The sequence below is a fragment of the Cydia fagiglandana genome, chromosome 3 (assembly GCF_963556715.1).
Source record: "Cydia fagiglandana chromosome 3, ilCydFagi1.1, whole genome shotgun sequence".
Lineage (NCBI taxonomy): Eukaryota > Metazoa > Arthropoda > Insecta > Lepidoptera > Tortricidae > Cydia > Cydia fagiglandana.
This window is the reverse complement of record NC_085934.1, coordinates 2,637,849-2,660,750: the sequence shown is the minus strand read 5'-3', so window position 1 is coordinate 2,660,750 and position 22,902 is coordinate 2,637,849. Positions and strand designations below refer to the sequence as shown.

Below are 22,902 nucleotides of genomic sequence, written 5' to 3'. Positions count from 1 at the left end.
AAAAGCCATTTATCCGTTACAGCCACAAAACATGTACAGTCGCCATCAGATATATTGGAGCGGCCTTGGTGCTCACAAATATCTGAACACGCTTTTTTTGTAAAGGCGTTAAGTGCGTGTTGAGATATTTTTAAGCACCTCGACCGCTCCGATATACCTGATGGCGACTGTACATGTACAGAGAATAAAAGCTTAGAAACAAAACATCTCAAAATGCACCCAACTCAGGATAATAATATGGAACCAGCGGTAGGCTTCTGTCGTAACGCCCATTTCCAAAGGTAAGATCTTATTTTGTTACCCTGCGTTGTGTTATCACTATATAGCATCTCACGCGCACTAATAAGTTTTGAATCCGGGTATGTCCTTAAACTACGTCCAAAACAGATGTATGGGCACTGTGAATGTCATCTCGCTTTGTGTGGTAGGGCACAGCATAGCAGCAGATGTCATTACAAAATCTAGAGCAATGGGGCTACCGCGAAAACCGAAATTCGCAAATTGTGGGGATCTTTCTCTTTTACTCCAATGAAGGCGTAATTAGAGTGACAGAGAAAAATGCTCGCAATTTGCGAACTTCGATTTTCGCGGTTATAGCCCAGAGCCCAACTGGGGAAGTACTTACCTCCACCTTACAGAAAACCGCAGCCAAATAACACATTAGACCGTACTCATAGTGTTGTGTTCCTACCGGTGAGTAAAGTAGCCAGAGCTCAACGAGGGTGCGGATTGTCAGGGTCGGCAACGCGTGTGTCGTTGCTCCTCTGGAGTTGCAGGCTACGGACGTCGGACAATGCTTACTACCGTAGGCCGTATTTTGTCACTGACGTAGTTAATGACAAAACCTATAAGTGCGATAGAAATACTTTGTGAAACGATTTCTGATTGAATTTCGTCAGCACCAATCAGCGAGAGCCGCTAACGCTGTTTGGTGCTCACTTGGTCGTATCAAAACCAGATGAAAAGTAGCAAATTTTTAAAATCAGAATCGGCCGTCTAGAAAACTTAGAGGGAAATGAGAAAATCTCGTCTAGCAACGGAAACAAGCTGCAAATTTGTGACGTCACAGTTTTTATTATAAAAAGAAAACGTCGGGCTCGGGATATTTATTAAGTTGTGAACAATGAAGGATAAAAATGTAAAATTCACTTTGTGCGCGTCTTGGAAATAATGTGTGCAGGCAAATCTTTTACTGTTTTTACAAGCTTTTATTTAGTTTCACCTGACCGTTGTCTGTCGTTGTCTGTGTGTAATCAAATCTTGCAAGTTAAATTTGAACCACTTCCCGTTTTCCGATTAAGCTGAAATTATGCATGCATGTATAAATCGGATGACAATATATTATGGTACCATCGAGCTGATCTGATGATGGAGACAGGAGGTGGCCATAGGAACACAGTGATGAAACAACGTAACCTAATTGTGTTAGGGGTTTTTCGAAATGTCTCGATGAGTATTAGTTGTCTGTCGTAAGAAAAGTACAGTCGGCGATAAAAGCTTGTACCAAAAATGAATATTTTGCCAAAAACTTATTTATTAACTGACAAGGACGTAATAGAAATTGTGAATAGTGCAAAACTCAAGTGTTTTTAAGATCTTTTTTAAAATAGGCTTAGCGTATGCTAAGTGTCCTGGAGTGGTGTCCAAAAAAATGCAAAGTTGTCACTTGTTGCCGATTTAAGATATCAATGACATGCGAAATATGATAATTTACCTACCGTAAAAGTACCTACAAAACTTTGCCCTTTAACATAACTTTGCCCACCGCGTCACAGATAATTAAGATGTATCATTCAATAAGTAATCATTAAACATCAGCTGGCGTTATGTATTTTGAATTATTTATCTTAAATGTCAATTTTCTAATTATTTGATATTTGAGATACCGCTATTATGAGGGCAGGGCAAGAACGGGCCCGTTGCTTAATGTTTATACTGGTAAGAGCATCTTAGCACCTGCGGTTTCCTGTCCGGTTGATGTGGCCCGTCTGTTTCGATCTATTTTAATCTGTGGTCTGTCTAAATTTACGTCATCTGTGGTAAATTGGAGTAGTAGGAAACGTTTTTGAAAGTTAACCGTAATGTAAAGTAATAAAGCTGAAATAAGAAGAGAAAATATTTAACTATTTCAAAATTTGTAGAAACGGCAATACTACATTACATGCTTCCCGTAAGGAATACTAAACATTGTTTTATCAGGATTTTTTATATGGAAAAATAAACTTTAATTTATTTTGGTAAAATATATCAATGTATAATATATATAGGCTATACTTGCTATCTACTATGAAATATGTTCTTAGTAAGTAGAGGCCCAAAAACTCGCTGTACCTACATCATAAAATGTACAGTACAATGCCTCAGGGGCCTATTTTAGATTTAAGCTAGTTATTAATTTCGTTTAGTTATACCACTGTATATATATTGTTTGTAAATGTACAGTTACTTTAGGAATAAGCATGTCCCACAATTTCTTAGTAACTTTACCATAGTCTAATAAGACATGGTCTTCTCTTCCCAGAGTGACACAAGCCTACGTCACAATAACATGGCCGCTATATATAGCGCTATCGCATATTATCATATAGCGCTGTCGCATGATGACGTAGGCTTGTGTCAGTCAGGTGACCTAGAAAAGACGGGAAGACAGTACAGTCACCTGCAATAATATGTTACTCATTGAAGGCCGCAAAAATATGTGACACGCTCTTATGGCTCTACAAATAAGATCGTATCTGATATTTTTGCGCCCTTTGTTGTGTAACATATTATTGCAGGTGACTGTACTAGGCGGAGTTTATTATTATACCATGAACTTTACTTTATTCTTGCTGCAAAGCAAACCCCTGTACTGTAAATATTAACTAACCAACTTCAAGATTCCATAAAATCCAAAAGTTGGACGAAATCATAATTAAAATGGACGCTGTGCAAAAAGCGAGGAAGTTGAGGATCGATCGGTAAAAAACTATCTGGTTTAATTAAAAGTAAGCCCACGTCTTGGTGGAGCCATTAATTCGGGAAGTTACGGAGAGGATAAGATAAGTTTTTACCTTAGGATAGATACTTTATTAGTATAGGTACCTAAGGTATCTTTATTAGTAGAGAAAAAAACGTGAGTCGGGACCTCGAATTCTTCTAAAGCCTAGTTTGTTCTCAGGGCGGAAGGTTGGATTGGCAGGGATTGTTTCTTTTTTTTTTATTCTTAATTTTTATAGAGGCTTTCGTACACTCGTGGTGACGATGCCAGCCTCGTAGGAGAGTTCACGTGTAACTAACTCTCAGATCTTAATTCAAGATATTGTTTATAATATGTAAACATTTTCTCAGTCCCTTCTGTTTCTTTTATTGTATTTTACTTTATTAGGTACACTAAACAGATATCGTACATTATCATGGGTAATACAATTGCACATTATGGCTTTATTAAATCTAGCATGAGATACAAAACAAGCTGTGTAGCATGTTTTAAATATTACAAACTAATTATAGCAAGCTGAAGTGGCAGTGGGCAGGCCACATTGCACGCAGAGAAGATGACGTCCACCCACAAGATGAACAGACGACCTTGTTAGGGTCGCCGGAAGACGCTGGATGCGGGTCGCTTCCAACCGGCACGTATGGAGATCCAAGGGGGAGGCCTATGTTCAGCAGTGGACGTCTTATGGCTGAGATGATGATGATGATGAACTGAAATTTGATGATATAGGAGGAAAAAGAGCAGACAAAACACCTGATGGTAAGCAATTACTTGGGGCTAAAGGGTGAACACATTCATCTTCTAGCCAACAAGAGACCTAAAATTTTTCAAGATTAAATGACTAACGCAAATGCTTACGTCACGTAGTCACATAGTCGCGCTACCCCCTTCTGCCACGCATACGGTAATTTTACTCCATGTTCGAGTCGAAAGTGTCTTTGTGTGACGTCCGTGTCTTTGAACGGACCAATCACGGCACGGGACTTCGCTCACCTCGTCCCGCGCACCTCCGCATTTTGGCATCATCGCTTGCATGAAATAATTGCTCTAAACTCGGTCTAGAGGATCCCTGGACTAGGCGTCACGATATCGAATGAAATTTATACAAGGGGTTCGGGCGCAGAACAAAATGTCATTATGCTTGATTTTGGAAAAGCCAAACAAACAAACAAAACAAGGACAACAAAGAAAAATTCTTCATTATGATGATTATTAATTGTTTTACGCAAAAGGTGAAGAGGGTTGCTTTAATTTTACAGCTCAACGGAGTTCGTTAATTGGGTTTAGGTAATATTTATCGGAGTCAGAAGTAGGTCAGTGAGCTTGGATTTTTAATGAAATTAAAAGAGTTCAAATTTGGGCCCGTAGAAATTGCTTTCAGCAATTCAGTTGAGAAGTTTTAGTCTAAATACATTTTAAATTGTTATGGTATTTTTTTAGCGCTGGTGGCCTAGCGGTAAGAGCGTGCGACTTTTAATCCAGAGGCCGCGAGTTCAAATCCCGGCTCGTACCAATGAGTTTTTCGAAACTTATGTAGGAAACATCATTTGTTATTTGCCAGTCGCTTTTTATCGTGAGAAAACCGGAATAATCCCTCTGGGTTGGAAGGTCAGAAGGTAGTCGCTTTTGCAAAAACTAGTGCTTGACGTCAAATGATGGGATTAGTTGTCAAGCGGACCCCAGGCTCCTGTGAGCCGTGGCAAAATGCCGGGATAACGCGAGGAAGAAGAATATTAAGGGGAGAAGCCTTTGCCGAGCAGTGGGATACTTAAGCTAGTAAAAAAAATAAAGGAGGCAAATGAGAAGATGAATAGCCTGATGGTAAACATTTACCGTCGCTCATGGACTTGGACACCCGCAATACCAAATGGGGTGTAAGTTCGTTGCCTGCTTTAAGATGGGATTACACGCTTTTCTTGAAGGCTCAAAGATCGTAAAGGTCTGGAAATATCGCAGGCAATAGTTATTTTCATAGTTTATCTGTACGAGGCAGGCATTTTTGAGGATAAGTAGGTATTCGTATTTAGTAAAGAATAGAACTGAGTTGGGTAATCCAACTACTTAAAGCTTACCTACATAATATATTATAATTAATTTTTGCTTTGCCGTGAAAACGAAGTTTTATTCCAACCCTGGAATTATGAGGAAAATTATTCGTTACGATAATTCACCGAAGCTTTGTATTACACCCATTCCGAATAATATCTCTGTCATAGGAATAAATTATGACGAAAAAGTATCTTAATAGCTTTTTCCCGGAAGCGACAACATAATTTAAATTACCTAGCAACTGTGCCTCTTCGAATGATATTATCCCTCACGCATTCTGAGTACATAATTCTACGTAAACACAATAAACACTCATTATAAATGTGACACTTACAACAAAATTAAAACAAATAAACCCACTTCAGCCAGTAAGGCCAGTTCAGCCAGTATCATATACAAATATCCGCAGAGATTCACTCATCCGTTACTTTTATTCAAAATCCATTTGAAGGAAAGGAAAAACAATAAATCACAACATAACAAGTACGAGTAAACACGGAGTTTCGTAAATACACGAAATCTTTCAACGGAATCGTTGTAAATATTTTATCCGTAACGAAACACATTTGTAACGTAACGGGCGCGGGCCGCGTGCAGCGAAATATTACGCTGCATTGCGTCTAGTAATGTGCTGTGAATATTCCCGTCCCGGGAACATTTCTGAGAATCACTGATTTAAACTTTCACGATTATGAAACATTATCAAACTGCACAACGGGACTTAATCGCGTATTTAAGTCGCGTAGTAAGTATTTCTGAGAATATTTCCTAAGCTACGTCATGACGTCGTTTCGGACAGTAATGATATAAAAGGCAATCATATTTGATTTTGTATTGAGTCCAAAATCTTTATGTTCATATTGCCTTATTGCCAAAACAACAAAACCAAAAAGACAATAAGAAAGGTCTTATTGTCTTAGAGCTCTTTTTGCGTTTGTTATTTTTGAGAATAAATACCGAAAAGCATTACAATAAAAAAAATATAGAAATAGTTTATTTTTGCTAGGTTAATTTAAAATAAAAATAGATGTATATTACTGAAAAATTCAAATATATTCAATTTAAGTTTCTGATGACGTAGGTAATTCATTCATTTCGTTCCAATTCACCCATACGCCACTCACGTCTATAATATACCGAAAGTACGAGAGAAATACACGCGTGAATGATAACTAAATGACATAATTTTGATGTCAAAATATACGTTCAAATTGTCCTCTATTTAACAAGAATATTCCAGTTAGCATAGGTTCATCGTCATCATCATCATCATTTCAGCCATAAGACGTCCACTGCTGAACATAGGCCTCTTGGACCCTCCATTCGTACCGGTTGGAAGCGACCCGCATCCAGCGTCTTCCGGCGGCCTTAACAAGGTCGTCTGTCCATCTTGTGGGTGGACGACCTACGCTGCGCTTGCTAGTCCGTGGTCTCCCCTCGATCACTTTTCGACCCCATCGGCCAGCATAGGTTACATTCTCAGAATGTTTCTATCTCTAGCTGTTCATTCCCGACCCCCACATCACTAACCGCACTGCACTGTGTTCAACTGCAAGTGAAATACGACTGTGTTACGCAGTAAATACATTCGCTATTTGTTTGTAACTGGGACGCCTCTATTGAATATGCACCTACAATTTATTTGACTTTTATGGCTTTTTGGTTCTGTGTGGGTTATTTTTTATTGTGTTTCGCGGTTTTCTGAAGCTTATTTTTGTTGACTGTTACGTAGTTACCAAATAGCAGTAGTGTAAGCGAGACAGCGTTATGCACGTTTATAGCAATGTCCCGCTCGCACAACGGAGCGTTGTACTGATACGCATCAAATGTGAACTGCGTAAAGGTGACATTCCGATGGCAACTGCAACTGTATATTACTGTTGCGGCACTAGCTGAGGGCCTGCCGCCAACCACGTTCGACGTGTTGCCTCTCTGTCGTACTTGTAAATTCGTACATAAGTGTGACAGGGAGGCGTTGTCCTGGCGATGTCACTCATGTCGCCGACATGATTGTGATGTATGTTAGTCTCTCTAAGGTATAACTTGTACATACATGTAGTTACATGTATCTAGAGTTATACCAAGATAAGCCTACAACGATTTGGATAGCACACGCAGTGCAAGTGTTATTTATATATACGTCATAATTTCAGAGAAGTTTGTTTAAAATAACACTCGCACTGCGTGTGCTATCCAAATCCTTGCAGACTTATCTTGGTCCAACTCTATAGGCATTCGTTGTCCAAAAAATAAATAATATTTGATTTGATTACCCAATGAATTTATATTTAAGAAAAAAGTTTTGCGCTGTGAATACATAATATGAGTCCCTTTTTTTCCCATTCTATACTCATACTTGTTTAGTATTGTGATCCACCCTTTCAGCGCTAATGGGGATGAATTAACGCGCCGGCGCGGTAGAGGTGGTTTACAGACATATACCTATTTAAATAGACTCCTCATGTACTGCGAATGTATTATCTGTACTTCACAAAAAGCGACAGAGCGATGGTTTAGTACCTTAATGTGCTTATGCAGCGTTAGGTCAGCGGTTCTTAACCTTTTTGTATCCACGGACCCCTAGGAAATAAAGCACAAGTCCAAGGACCCCTTAATAAAAAAATCAGCAATATACTTCAGACCGGTAAGAATAGGTGAGACTGCGGCGGACCCCCGTACAGATACTCGCGGACCACAGGTTAAGAAACACTGTCTTATACCTACCAAAGTACCTACATTGAATGGTGTTGAAGAGATCTTTTACCGTGTTTTGAGTGGGCACCTTGTAGAGCTTTGCTGACGTAAATGATGCGAACCGTTGCTAAAATAATAGTACCTGCATATTAATATTATTTTACGACTTTTATGTGAATATTATTATGAACAATATTTTTTTATGATTTGCAATTTTTTTACTCCACGCCGTAGTCAAATAAATGACAAATAATAAATATAACAAAAATACTTAAGTTAGCTTTTTAACATATAAAATAGGTCAAATAAAAAAACACATATATTTACAAATATTATATGCCTAAATTCTATAGATAAAGCTCATTGGCGAAAAGCAGGGACAAAATAGAAACATTTGCGTGGCCTATTTAGATACATGTCTGTAGGGTGGCCCTTTAAAGGGCTCTTTACAGGGTCCCCAATTACTAGGGACGTGATGTTTTCCGGCCAAGGGCTTTAGAAAAAGGCGGTTCACTGACAAAATAATGACACCGTTACCCTATCGTTAAAGTTTAGTTGGAAGGACCATCTGTTTGAATGAACTAGCCTTAAGGGGCCCACTGATTAACAGTCCGCCGGACGGTATCGACCTGTCAGTTGTTCGAAACTGTCAAAATTTTGTTCTAACTGACAGGCCGATACCGTCCGGCGGACTGTTAATCAGTGGGTTCCTTTAAAATAATCATCCCCCCTGCTGTTTGCCACGGATCCGCTTGGCTGTCTAATCCTAAAAATAAACGAATACTTACATTTGAAGCGCCTGCATGTTTGCAGAGTTTTGCATTTGAAGAGAACTTCTTTGCTTACCTGAAAAAAATATATACTTATAAGTATATTAAGTAATGTCCACAAGACCAAGGCCCGGGCCGTTCCAGCGTGAGTCATCCTTAAATGCATTATATAGGATGCAAGCAAAAATCCTTGGGCCATGAAAATGTAAATTATATGCCAAATAGTGTGGCAATTAGGGACGGTAGAGACGACTGGGACTGCAACTCGACTTCAACTTGTATGGAAACTGCACGCTGACGTTGCGTTTGAGTCCATTGGAGACGGTTGCAGTCCAACTGTATTAGCCTTTACAGTCTATCCCCCTTATTCATAAACACGCTACAAACCTCAATTAGCTAATAATCGTTTGTCTTTGTCTGTCATTTTGACTTATGTATTTGTAAGAAAGGGATAAAACATAATTTAACTAAATCAGGCCCGTAAAGTTTTATGAATAGGGTATAACTTTATGATAAGCTTCTTTAATTACAGAGTCTAAGCAGACACAACGAAACTGTTTATATTTATAAGGGAACCCTGTTCGACCTACGCATTCCTAAAAACCCTTCATTTAACCCTTACTCGGCCACTTTGACCCTTAAATTCAAATGGTTTTAATTTCACAAACATTCCTGCATTAGCTTTGGAGATAAGAACCATTCTTTTGTTGGACCGTCCAGGAGTTTTCAAATGGACCTGTTAGATGGCGTGATAGGCGGCCCATTTATAACGTGGCCTGCGTTGGGTAAGGACACGCCTTTGATGGACGGGCGGATTTGAAAACTGAACTCGTACTCGACGAACAGTCACCATCAGATATATCAGAGCGGCCAAGGTGATCACAAATATCTGAACACGCTATTTTCAAGGCGTTTAGAGCGCGTGTTCAGATATTTTTGAGTACGATAGGTATGGATTTGGTATTGGATTGGTCTGTCAGTGCCAAAAGTGACTGTTTTAGTATCTTCATGCTATATAATATCGAGCAATGTATATACATTTATTTAATTTATATTTATATAATTATATTTTGGGGATCTAGGAAACGGTTTTAACGATTTCGATGAAATTTGATATACCTCCTAAATCCCCTTGGACCTCCATTCGTACCGGTTGGAAGCGACCCGCGTCCAGCGTCTTCCGGCGGCCTTAACAAGGTCGTCCGTCCATCTTGTGGGTGGACGTCCTACGCTGCGCTTGCTAGTCCGTGGTCTCCACTCGAGCACTTTTCGACCCCATCGGCCATCTTCTCTGCGCGCAATGTTGCCTGCCCATTGCCACTTCAGCTTGCTAATCCGGTGGGCTATGTCGGTGACTTTAGTTCGTCTACGGATTTCGAGATAATCACAAGATATAGAGACGATTTAGAGATCAACTAGATCTACAGTAGATATCGACTAGATGTGACTTGGATACCTAAGTCATAACTTGTCGAAATCGTTCAAGAGGACCTCCAGAATCGCGGACACGTCAAATTTGACATATCTATCTTACAAATATCTTTAAATTATGCATATCGTAACTTGTTAAAGTCTAGTAGAAATCTAAGTCATTTTCCGAATCGAGCCGTATTTCAGTATTCCGCTACTCGCTCACCCTTTAACTCCATCCTTACTTTGATTATAGGTGGTATCCTGGTATCCCAGTCCTACGTGACTTGCGCTGAATCCACCATTATATGGACTTGTTGAGTCCCCCAGGTATCTTCATCCCTCATTTGCATTTTGAGGCTGTTTATTTGGAAGGTTTATTGGTGAGATTTATCTTTAATTAACGAGAAAGAATTTGCTTTAAGGTCCCGTAGGTTCGTGTTCTCTCACTCTCACTGAGCGTAAGCGTGAGCGAGATGGATGTGCGTGCTCGGGACCGCTGACATTATGTTTTTGAATTTTTAGTTTGTTGTAAGCTTTAACAAAACAAGTGCGAGTCGGACTCGGCCACTGAGGGATCCGTACTACAAATACTAACCCCCTTATTCATAAACGTTTGCTAAAGTTAACAAGCATCGTTTGTCCCTTTCCATCATACCAATACGTCGGAAAGGGACTAACGATTATTATCGGCTTGTCAACTTTAGTAAACGTTTATGAATAAGGGGGTAAAAATATTTGCTGTTAATGCAGAAATTATACATCATCTGTGAAAATGTCAACTGTCTGATTATAGCTATCAAAATTATTGCGCTGAGTAAATCAGACTGATATTCTTTAAATGAAAACTTTTTTTAAATATATATAAAAATAATATTCTCCCGCTAGCTAGCTGCTAGGCGGCCCAGGCGGCCTAGCCAAGGTAACGATCGCTCGCGCTTCGCCATCGAATCGCTTTGTGTCTCTATCACTCTTCCAAATTAGTGCGACAGTGACAGTTGCGTTTTGTTCGCTACCTAGCGTTGGCGATTGGCATATTGTCTATGGGATCTGGTACGCCAATTTATTATTTGTCCAAAAACTAAAAACGTGTCTATGCCGGCGGCCTATCGTAAAATCAGGCATATCGTGAAATTCCTAGGCATATCATGAAACGTGAAAATCTTTGGCACGTTCCCTGCGTCGACGGAGCCCCGCTACGCGGGGCTCCTATTTCTGGTCAATTTGCCCTTCAGGCATCTGAAGCAACCTAACGAACCTATCCTACTTATATATTGGATTAATATGACAATCGTTAAAACATTACACAGGAACATTACGATCTGCCTGATCTTACGATCGGCCGCCGACATCTACAACAACAAATAAGTGACGTTTGCAAGTTGAATCAATTTTCAATCGATTTCCTTAGTAAAGCGTGTCGGGCCACCGCATACAAATACACATCAAACCTCACCAATACATTCGAAGATCTCGGGATTTATTAGACAGAACCCAGGTCAAGAGTGCTTGCAATTAGTAACCGGATCAATCGGCAAGCGCTAACGAGCGGGCGCTGTCGGTACAGGATCTATTGGGGCATCAGTTTCTGTGAAATCTTACCAATCGAATTTGACTACATACCGTATATAACACTTTAAACTCTCGCGTTTTGTACACATATTATATTTGAAACCAGCAGATATATCTTCGGACTAGTGTACGGATACTGTGAGTGTTACGTGTCGTGCCGTGGACAATAAACATTAAACTTTAACGGGTAGCTGCAATTTCTTTGTCTACCCCGAACATTTTTATAAACTAATTTCGGGTAGTTTAGTGTTGTTTTATTAATATCTCCGTTGACATTTGTTGGGACGTCAGTCTTTCCGTGACCACAGCTGGTGCAACTCAGCTGAAACGTCGGAATTAAAGGTAAAAACAATGAAATTATATCGCGGTAGACCCGTTTGTGTAATTGAATATACATACCGTATATTCGAACGTACATACACTGACATGATAATCATATTTGAAACATTATATTTAGTTGTCGTACTTTTTTACAGAACCCTTATAGGATCACTCGTCTGTCTGTCCGACCATTCCCCCCCTTTATCTCCGAAACTACTCAGTTAAAAAATTTAAGAAATAAACTCGTTTTTTACTCTAATAATTAAGCATGTTAAAATACATACAGCTAGTATTTTTAATAGGTACAACCACAAAATGAAGCGAGGCGTAAGTTTTGACACGATTAAAAAAAACTTTAATTTATCCTTTAATTCGTCGTAGTAAATTTAAGAGTTAGACTCTTGTCGGTGTAGAGTCGCACCAAACAAAGTCTGCAGCGGATTTAATAGCCCACGCAGTGTAAGTGTTAAGTATACGTCAAAATTTCATAGAACTTTGACGTTTAAAATGACACTTGCACTGCGTTGGCTATCAAAATCGCTGCAGGCTTTTTACGGTCTGATTATAGCTCTCTCCATTTGACTCACACATACTCGTAGCTCTATCCAGGGCCGCCTCCTTGATTTCCTTATCTTTTAATTACAGAGTGCAATTTTATTATTTATTTAAATTTAACGAGGGGCATGGCGTATGCAGTCTTTAAAGTGACATTCCATTTCCAACTGCAGCTGCAATACTGTTCATTTTCTATGGAAATTGACAATGACAGCGACGCGTTTCCATAGTAAAATGAACAGTATTGCAGCTGCAGTTGGAAATGGAATGTCACTCTTACTTGTGATATCGCGTCAATAAGTGTGACGTTCAGAATTTACTTTGTAGACAAATTTAATAAATGTATATATGTACTCATATGTTTATATGACTCCAATATTCATATACGAACACTCGTAACATGTACGTCACTAACGACCCTCGTTATCGCTCGTACAATATTTTCCAATTACACTTCAAGTTCCTTATCATTATTGAGAGAGTTGTGAAGCGGGACATTTCGAACATCTCCGTTAGTAGTGTGTTTATGCCGCTCCGAGACCAAAACTTTTCCGCCAGAGGGCGACAGTATGTATGCGCAAGGTAGTGACAATTTAGTTCACCCTACTCCCCGCTAGATGGCGCCACTGTGTATGCGCAACGTTAGTTCCAAAGGTCGCCGCTAGATGGCGCCACTGGTTAGTTCACCCTACTCCCCGCTAGAGGCGCCACTGTGTATGCGTAACGTTAGTTCCAAAAATCCCCACCAGCCCTGCCTGGGGGCGACAGTATGTATGCGCAAGGTTAGTTCTAAAAATCCCCACCAGCCCTGCCTGGGGGCGACAGTATGTATGCGCAACGTTAGTTCCAAAAATCCCCGCCAGCCCTGCCTGGGGGCGACAGTATGTATGCGCAAGGTTAGTTCTAAAAATCCCCACCAGCCCTGCCTGGGGGCGACAGTATGTATGCACAACGTTAGTTCCAAAAATCCCCGCCAGCCCTGCCTGAGGGCGACAGTATGTATGCGTAACGTTAGTTCCAAAATTATCCGCCAGCCCTGCCTGGGGGCGACAGTATGTATGCGCAACGTTAGTTCTAAAAATCCCCACCAGCCCCGCCTGGGGGCGACAGTATGTATGCGCAACGTTAGTTCCTAAAATCCCCACCAGCCCTGCCTGGGGGCGACAGTATGTATGCGCAACGTTAGTTCCTAAAATTTCCGCCAGCCCCGCTGGAGGGCGACAGTATGTATGCGCAAGGTTAGTTCTAAAAAGCCCCCGCCAGAGGGCGACAGTATGTATGCGCAACGTTAGTTCCAAAAATCCCCACCAGCCCTGCCTGAGGGCGACAGTATGTATGCGCAACGTTAGTTCTAAAATTCTCCTGCCAGAGGGCGACAGTATGTATGCGCAACGTTAGTTTCAAAACCATCCGCTATGAAATGAATAGATGTCTCCACTTTGTATGTGAGTTGTTGAATCGCTTAAATGAATAGATATCCCTAGTGGCGCCTTCGTCGGTGGACACCGCTAGTTAGTTCCAAAAATCCCCGCCAGGCCCGCCAGAGGGCGACAGTATGTATGCACAACGTTAGTTCCAAAAATCCCCGCTAGCCCCGCCTGAGGGCGACAGTATGTATGCGCAACGTTAGTTCTAAACTTTCCCCGCCAGAGGGCGACTGTATGTATGCGCAACGTTAGTTCTAAAACCATCCGCTATTATATGTATAGATGAGCAGCCGTCTGAGTATTTCTAAAAAAGTCCGCAGAGTCAGAGGGGGTTCATGGTAAGTTAATTAATCTTGGTCAAGCAAATCTAGTCAGTAGAAAAAGGCGGCAAATTTGAAAAATCGTGGGCTACCAACACTACGTTTGAATAGTTCGAAAATCGTGTGTCATTTATATCTTATCTGTGGAACTGTTTTGTTTACATTTCATCGCTGTTCGATGTACATTCCTGCCTTTTGTTCGTTTCCTAGGGTTACCATACTTTAGTTTGCTTTACATTGCTTCTGACATATCCGGCTTGACAGACTATCGATTCGCTTAACAATATAGATGTCGCTAGTGGCGCCTCGTCAGTGGACACCGCTAGTTAGTTCCAAAAACATCCGCTATGAAATTGCAAAAAGGCCCATCATGTTTGTTTTAAAATATGAGACATATATCGGCGTTTTTTGTTAATACCACGTCAGTGGCAAACAAGCAGACGACCCCGCCTGGCAGTAAGCAGTCACCGTAGCCTATGAACGCCTGCGAATTCTATAGTTTACACGGATGCACTTTTATTTGCGGTTGGTTTTGTCGCGTGTGCTTATCAAATGTATGGAGTTTGTAGTTTACCAACCGTAAAGGGGTTTTTCTTTTATTATACCACATTGGTGGCAAATAAGCATACAGTCCGTCTGATGGTAAGTTGTTACCGTAGCCTTTGGACGCCTGCAACTCCAGGGTGGATACAAGCGCGCTGCCGACTGCCCAAAGATTCAATAACTTTGTTTTAAAATATGAGGCTTATATCGGCGTTTTTTTTAATACCACGTCAGTGGCAAACAAGCAGACGACCTCGCCTGACAGTAAGCAGTCACCGTAGCCCATGGACGCCTGCGAATTCAATAGTTTACACGGATGCACTTTTATTTGCGGTTGGTTTTGTCGCTTGTGCTTATCAAATGTATGGAGTTTGTAGTTTACCAACCGTAAAGGGGTTTTTCTTTTATTATACCACATTGGTGGCAAATAAGCATACAGTCCGTCTGATGGTAAGTTGTTACCGTAGCCTTTGGACGCCTGCAACTCCAGGGTGGATACAAGCGCGCTGCCGACTGCCCAAAGATTCAATAACTTTGTTTTAAAATATGAGGCTTATATCGGCGTTTTTTTTTAATACCACGTCAGTGGCAAACAAGCAGACGACCTCGCCTGACAGTAAGCAGTCACCGTAGCCCATGGACGCCTGCGAATTCTATTGTTACCACGGATGCATTTTTATTTGCGGTTGGTTTTGTCGCTTGTGCTTATCAAATGTATGGAGTTTGTAGTTTACCGACCGCAAAAAGATCCAGATTTCTTTTTATATACTACGTCGGTGGCAAACAAGCATCCGGCTCACCTGATGGTAAGCAGCCACCGTAGCCTTTGGACGCTTGCAAGTTCAGACTTTTGAAACCTATACATCATCATCATCATCATTATTATCATTAGACCCTCAGGAAAACCTCGACAGGGGACACCTCCGGCCCCCCTGCTCATGTAGTATTTAGGGTTTCTAGCACACTTATTTACGGTTGATTTTGTCTCTTTTGGTTATCAAATGTAGTTTGTAGTTTGCAGACTGCAAAAAGGCCCAGTTTTTTTTTTTTTTTTTAATAATACGTCGGTGGCAAACAAGCATCCGGCTCACATGATGGTAAGCAGTCAACGTAGCCTATGGATGCCTGCAACTTTAGAGTTGTTACATGCGCGTTGCCGACTGCAAAAAGGTTCAATAAGTTTTTTTCTTTTTTTATATACCACGTCGGTGGCAAACAAGCACACGGCCCGTCTGGTAGTGAGCAGTCACCGTAGCCTATGGACGCCTGCAATTTCGAGATGTTACATGCGCGTTGCCGATCGTTGAGATGTAGACCGTGACGTTTGAAAACAAAAAGTCGTATGTGACTGTAAACTTCCATTCACCGTAGAATTTGACAGATAGAGAGAGTTTGAATTAAGTATTGTAACCTTAGTCAGATAATGAAGCTTATTTGAAAGATTATTAACTCTAAGTACTAGAAATAAAGTAGATTTTACTAATGCTGTAATTCTGTAATGCGACATGGTCATGAAACTCATGCGATGTTGGGGGTATACTCTTCAATCTTTTCAATCGGAATGGTCAGAGGTCAGAGTTCAGAGGTCAGAAAGTCCGTGAGGGACAGAACATACGCAAAGTGAAGAAATTGAAAACACGTTTTAATATACCTGACAACATATCAAGCATAACCTACGTAACTTGGTCGGGTTATTTGTTACCTAACATAAACCATACTAAATTCACTGTGGGGAATTAAAAAAAAATGTGAGTGTGTGACAAGGACAAACAATAATAACGCTTTCTCTGCTACTCCTACTGAAAGATTACATAAGACTATCTCGTTTGGTCATTTCCCCCTCCCAGTCCCTCCCCCCACCAGTTCCAATTATAAGTCGCGCACTGACAGTCGAGGCGAACGCACGTGCGTATACGAGGCTGCTACTCAATTGATGCCCCGCTGCGTGCGGGGCTGCGTGAGGCAGCGCCAGGTCTATGTGCATCGCGTGTGCCGCGTATTGTTGCGGTTCTGTGCGAGATTTTTGTTAAAAGTGTAAGATGGAGGTCGATAAGGATTGTAAAGCGGGCGATAAGCCACCTATGAAAAGAATTGAGGCAAACAGTGCCCCAATAAGTGCCAAAAATGGACAAGACGTAGTGCAGTGCTACTATTGTGATAATTCATCTGAAGAATCAAACTTTTATGACTGGATTGGCGATCAATCTATGTGTAAAAACCACAAATGTGTATGTGGACAAGTTAGTGCTGTGAAAATATTTATTCATAGCGAATTGGAAAGAACCTCGGACGGCTCCGTAGTATTGAAAACTAGGTATGTACACTACCTAACCAATATAAATAAACTTAAACAAGGCAAGGGTCCTCTGTGTGAGTGCTCAGGACCACTATTTGTGCAAGTAATTCCACAAAATGAATTCATTATTCGCGAGAGAATAACATGTACCTATTGTAAAAAACTGAGCCGCGTCGAATTCAGATGCGACAGCATAAAACCTATGACGAAAAATCTAGTCGAGGGACCATGGACATCATCAGCTAGAGTTAAAAATGCAAAACAGAAATTATCTGAAGAAAATCTGAAAAAATATAATGATTCTAGAGGTATTACTAAGACGGTAACCATGGAAACCAATATGGCAACAAAGGATGCTATACTGCCTAGCAATAGGATTGCGCACAAAAACAAAACGCAATCAAAGACTTATAAAAATACTGGATTGAGCACTATACCGAAGGCTAATTTAGAAACGAGTAACCCTTTCTCTATACTGCCGTTGACGGAAGATGAACACGATTATGAATTAGACGATACTATCTCAGTCTTGAGTGATAATGGAGCGGTCAAGCGACGCCGTGTTCGAAAACCTTGTATGTTACCTCTGGCTAGTCCTGTAACTAACCTACCTAAAGATGATCCGTGGAGTAACAATGTGCCTACCGCAGCTCCACCGAAAATGACTGAGCCTGTTCAGACTACTGATAAGGAAAAAAGCACGAAACGTTACCCTCCCTTTGTGTGTGAATATGAGGACTGGATCACTGACAAGAATGAGTGGAAGTCAGCGAATGAAATGGCTCGAAGTACCAACTGTGAAATACGAGCAGACCCAAGGAGTAAGAAAATTACGTATTTTCCGAAAAACAGAGAAGCATATCAGGCGATAGACTCTAAGCTGCAGGAAAACCCAATTAAATATAATTATTACTCGCACGGCTGCAAGGACGATCGCCGCCCAGCAAAGAAACTTGTAGCCAAGGGCATCCATGCAGATGGCTATACAGAGGATGAGATCAAAGCAGATATTCTTACAAGATACGGCCTTAAATTAGAAAGAGTAATTGTTATGAAAAATTCGACTTTAATCCTCATTTTTCCCGGGGAGACTGACATGAGGGTGGCCCGAGACATAAAGTATATCTTATGTCAACGGGCAACATTAGAAAAATATAAAGTTCGAGATACAGCGGTAACTCAGTGCAAAAGGTGCTGGCAATTTGGCCATGTACAATCTCACTGCCGTAGACCTCAACAACCAGAGTCTATAGAACAACAAGAAAATGGAGAAGTTTGGCATGTTTGCTATAACTGTCACGAAATCGGGCATACAGCTAGACAAGCAAAATGCCCATTGTTTCAGCTAGAAGTCCAAAAACAAAAGGACAGGCGTCAGGCATTCGCTAAAAATATCCAACAGACGAAACAGCAACCACGTAAACGTGATTATGTAAACAATTCTAAGGTTATAAAGAATGGCGCTAGTTACGTAGCAGTCACAGCAGGAATAACAAACAACCCTGATACCATGAGTAAATCTGGCGAAAAGGAAGAAAGTAAAGTCAATACTTCATCTGATTTACTCTCCAAGGCTAAAGATCTCATGAAGAGTTTACAAGCAAAGGGATATCCCGCAGAAACGATTCTTGATTTTGTGTTGGAACTCATTAATGGATAAGTTGCCCAACGTGCTTCGAAAAAGAAAACAGTGCTTGAGAATTGTGCACTGTAATATTCAAGGCCTTCGAAACAAACATATTGAACTTAAACAGTTGGCGCTAAAACATAAACCGGATATTATAATATTAAATGAGTGTAAAATTGACTTCACTAAAAGCAAATATAATATACTGGGTTTCAATAAGATCTATGATGCCAGGGCAGCTCATCTTGTTACGGCTATGTATATAAAACAAGGTCTTCGCTGGAATCTTACTACAGTAATCCCAGGAGTGGAAGACGTAGACAGGTGTATAGAGGGTGTGGCCATTAGGTTGGAAACATTAAATGGCGGTATAATTATACGTGGTCTGTATAATCCACATCTACGCTTTAATCAAATCCGACCAGATTGGGAAGCATTACTGGAAGATAACACTACTTCAATTAATGTTGGAGATTTGAATTTAAGGATGCAGGAACTTGGACATACTCAAACACAGGGGGCTGGCAACTTAGTACGGCATGCCATTAACAATAGAGAAGCAAAGTTAGTCCATACCAACTTACCATCGCGTCCATGTCACCGAGGAGACGGAATACTCGATGTTGCACTTGTTACACAGGAGGCTATGGAATTAACTTATCGAACTAAACAGCTTGATTCTATCTCATCGGATCATTATCCATGGCAATTAGAGGTAGACATAGAAACGTACGAACATATCCAACTTAGACGAACCATGCGGAATATTACTGAATCTAAAGAGTCCCGAATCAAATTTCAAAGCATTATTGAAGCTAATCTGCCGCTTCCAGAACCAAGTACTGATGCTGAAGCTGACTCATATGTCAATAAAATGGAAGAAATACTGACTGGGGCATTAGATGAAATGGCACCTCTGCGAGAAACAAACCGGAAAGAAGAACTACCGATGAACATCCAGTATATGATACTACATCGCAACCGCAGTAAACTAAAAGCAAAAAATGCACCGCCAGGACATATTTTGCGTCGTATATACAATACTGCTAAAAACATTCTGAAAAGAGCACTACAAGAATATCGAGAGCTTCAATGGAATACCGTCATTGAAAGCCCCGTTGATAACTTCTCTAAAATGTGGAAAATTCAACGTTCACTCAAAGCTAAGCCACAGCGTCTTCCTGACCTGCCAGGAATGTTGACAGAAGAAGATACAGTTAACACGTTGGTCGATACAGCAGTTGTTAAGGAAGCGAATATAGATAATGATCACAAAAACTCTGAAATATTTACACCATACCAACCACTACCGCGTACTGACGTGGAGGAGGTAGTACGAGCTCTTCGCCTCTTCAAAAACAAGAAAGCGCCAGGTCCTGATCAATTAAGGGCAGATGCATTGAAACTTGCTGGTCCAGCGTACCATAACGGCTTGGCATGCATTATAAACTATACTTTACACACGGGCTATTATCCAAAGAGATGGAAGCTAGGTGACTGTATTTTTCTGCATAAACCGGGCAAGTCCCATACCGAGGCTGCTTCGTATCGTCCGATTACGTTACTAAGTATCATGGGTAAACTTTGCGAGAGGATCATGTACAGGCGAATTCTGTCTGAAGTTAATCGATTAGAACTCGTTCCAGAATATCAACATGGTTTCACAAAAAATAAAGGAACGGGTACCCAAATCTTACGAACTGGCAAAGTCATTACCGACGCTCTGGCTCAGGGAAACAGCATAGCCATGGTTTCGACTGATCTTAGTAAAGCGTTTGATTCGATTAATCACGCGGGACTAAGTAAGAAACTGTTTGAGGCTGGAATGGCAAATAATGTAATAAAATTAATTGAGAATTACCTTTCAGGCCGAGAAGTGCGTGGTAAACTTCGCACGTTATACGGAAGAACAATACCAGTTCCGCATGGGGTTCCACAAGGCTCCATTCTGGGACCAATCTTATTTAATCTATATGTGAGCGATATACCCAAGAATAACATAGCTGGCTTAACGTTATCACAGTATGCTGATGATTTATGTATTCTCAATGAAGCTTGTCGTCCAGATACTGCATCGCGACGTGCAGCATGGGCTGCCAAAACGGTGATCAACTATTATAAAGAATGGGGTTTGAAGTGCAACGTCAGTAAAACGGACTGCGCCATGTTTACTAACAAACGAAAATACAGTCGGGCCATACGCCTCCAACATGAGAACTTGCCAATCAAATCGAGTATTAAATATCTTGGAGTACACCTTGACCAAAGATTAGTCATGAAAGAACATGTAAAAAATACAGTTAAAAAGGTTAAACAGGTTCGCGGTATGCTGGCGCCAATTATAGGATGGTATAGTAAGGTCTCGCTGGAGACAAAAATAAAAGTAATAAAAGCGACTCTGTTACCAATAATAGATTATGGCATAGTTCAACTCTATCCTAGGGTGAGTAAATCTAGGTTGACTGAATTAGAGAGACAATACCGCATGGCATTGAAAACAGCTGCTAATTTTCCGCGTAACACGAGTTCACAAATCATTTGGGAGATGCTTGATGAAGACCCATGGTACATACGGGCTAGAGACCTCCATGAAGACATGCTCCGTAAGTTAAAGGATCAGCAAATTCCGGGTCTTACGCAACCCGGGGACAGATATGATAAGCCGAACCACCATAATCCTATGTTGCCTGGTCTGCGTACTGGTGAAATTGACTATGTGTGTAGACACGAAAGAGGAAAACCACTCTCCAAGCGAATGGCCCCACCTCGTATCCCTGTCATTTAAATGTATACATAGCTTTCGCGTGAGCCAGTTCATGTCTGAACTGAGCCCCATTTACTTTACATTAGATCTTTTTGATACCTAAGACATATATGTAAAATAATACTGCTTGCACTTGGCGGGCCATAATTCTGTAACTTAAATTATATAAAATAAAGTTTTATTCTATTCTATTCTATTCTATTCCAATTATAATATCATAAATGAGATCACAATACCTGCAACCTGTAACTGACGCATACGCTTTCTAAAATTAATTAAAAAATCAGAAAATAACAATGGAGTACGTCATTGAACTCGTTGCGAGGCTGTGGTTTAGTAACAAGGGGTTAGGGTACAATTATAAATGTGGAGATAGCGACGAAACAAATAATGCATTCATCTCATCAATCGAGGCGCTGGCACCTGACGTGGACATTTACAAGTGGGAGGCGGCCCGGATCGATCTCAAGAAGCTGATCAAAGAACTTCTGGAGGAGAGGAGCATCCTTCAGTTACACTCGGGATACCATGCGGAGGGGCTTTTGCTGGAGGTGCTAAGAAAACACAACATTAGATCATTCCTCTCCGTGCCTCTTAAACAGAAAACTTTAATCTGGAAAGACGCGGGGGTGTGGTTCGTAGAGGTGACCAACCCGAAAATCATCAAGAGAACTTATGTGTTTTTTGACTTCGAATAAGTGTACGTCTGTGTATGTCTGAAATAAAAAAATGTTTAAAAGTGAATGACTATTTATTTATTTACCAATCATTTAGGTATTTTATAATGTTCCCAATGCGAGTACAAAAAAAATGCAAAAGCTGGTTTTTCAAAATTCGTTGTTAAGGGGCTCCTTGGCGCTAATGACATTCGATCTGAATCCTTTAGTTTTCTAATGTTTTTAAAGTGAGAACTTCTTTAGCGGCGTTGGGCACTTTCTGAGACAGCGATCACGTGATCGTAACGTTTAGATGGCCACTCAAATAGATGGCAATTAAATCAATAAAGAAAAACTCAATGACATTACATGAAAAAGGTTCTAATCTTGTACGGGTTGAAATACGAGGATCTCACAGTTACATTCAAACTTTATATCACTCAAATATAATTCAATAAAGCTACATCTTGATGAAATCGCTAATAAAAGTGAACTCTAGTAATGGTGAATAAAACTCAAAATATCATGATCAAATATATTTAGATGCGAGATCTGCAAGGTAACTTTACAATTTCTATTCGAATTTTAAAGAATTAACTGTATAAATTTGAATTTTAAACAAGCTCACTGACCAGCAATTTCGGACTAAAGTTTTTCAATAGAAAGGAGGATACATAGTGCTGCAGACATTTTGGCCTAGTCATTGAGTTTTCACTTCTGTCGGCACTCCCGGAGTGCAATCCGTTGTTTTTTTGTAGCTATAATAGCAACGACTTTTAGCAATATAGTATGCCATATTTACTTCAAAGTTCATTGTCTTCGAGATATTCGACATCAAGTTGAACAATTTTAGGCCAACAACCTGGTTTTCAGGCCATAGCTTTTGTGTTAATTATTTTAAAATTTACATCTCTGACC

At 40.5% G+C, this 22,902-nt stretch overlaps 1 protein-coding gene and 1 long non-coding RNA gene across 2 annotated transcripts in view; one reads left to right on the top strand and one right to left on the bottom strand.

The window, feature by feature from the left end:
* Positions 1-22,902, bottom strand: part of LOC134679858 (zwei Ig domain protein zig-8-like) — a 645,620-nt gene that overhangs the window by 382,166 nt on the left and 240,552 nt on the right. The gene's annotated exons all lie outside the window — the stretch shown is intronic.
* LOC134679871 (uncharacterized) overlaps positions 355-22,902 on the top strand; it is a 29,240-nt gene continuing 6,692 nt past the window's right edge. The window contains exons 1-2 of the long non-coding RNA XR_010100404.1: positions 355-448; positions 605-750. This is a non-coding gene — a long non-coding RNA (uncharacterized LOC134679871). The remainder of the gene's footprint in view (positions 449-604; positions 751-22,902) is intronic.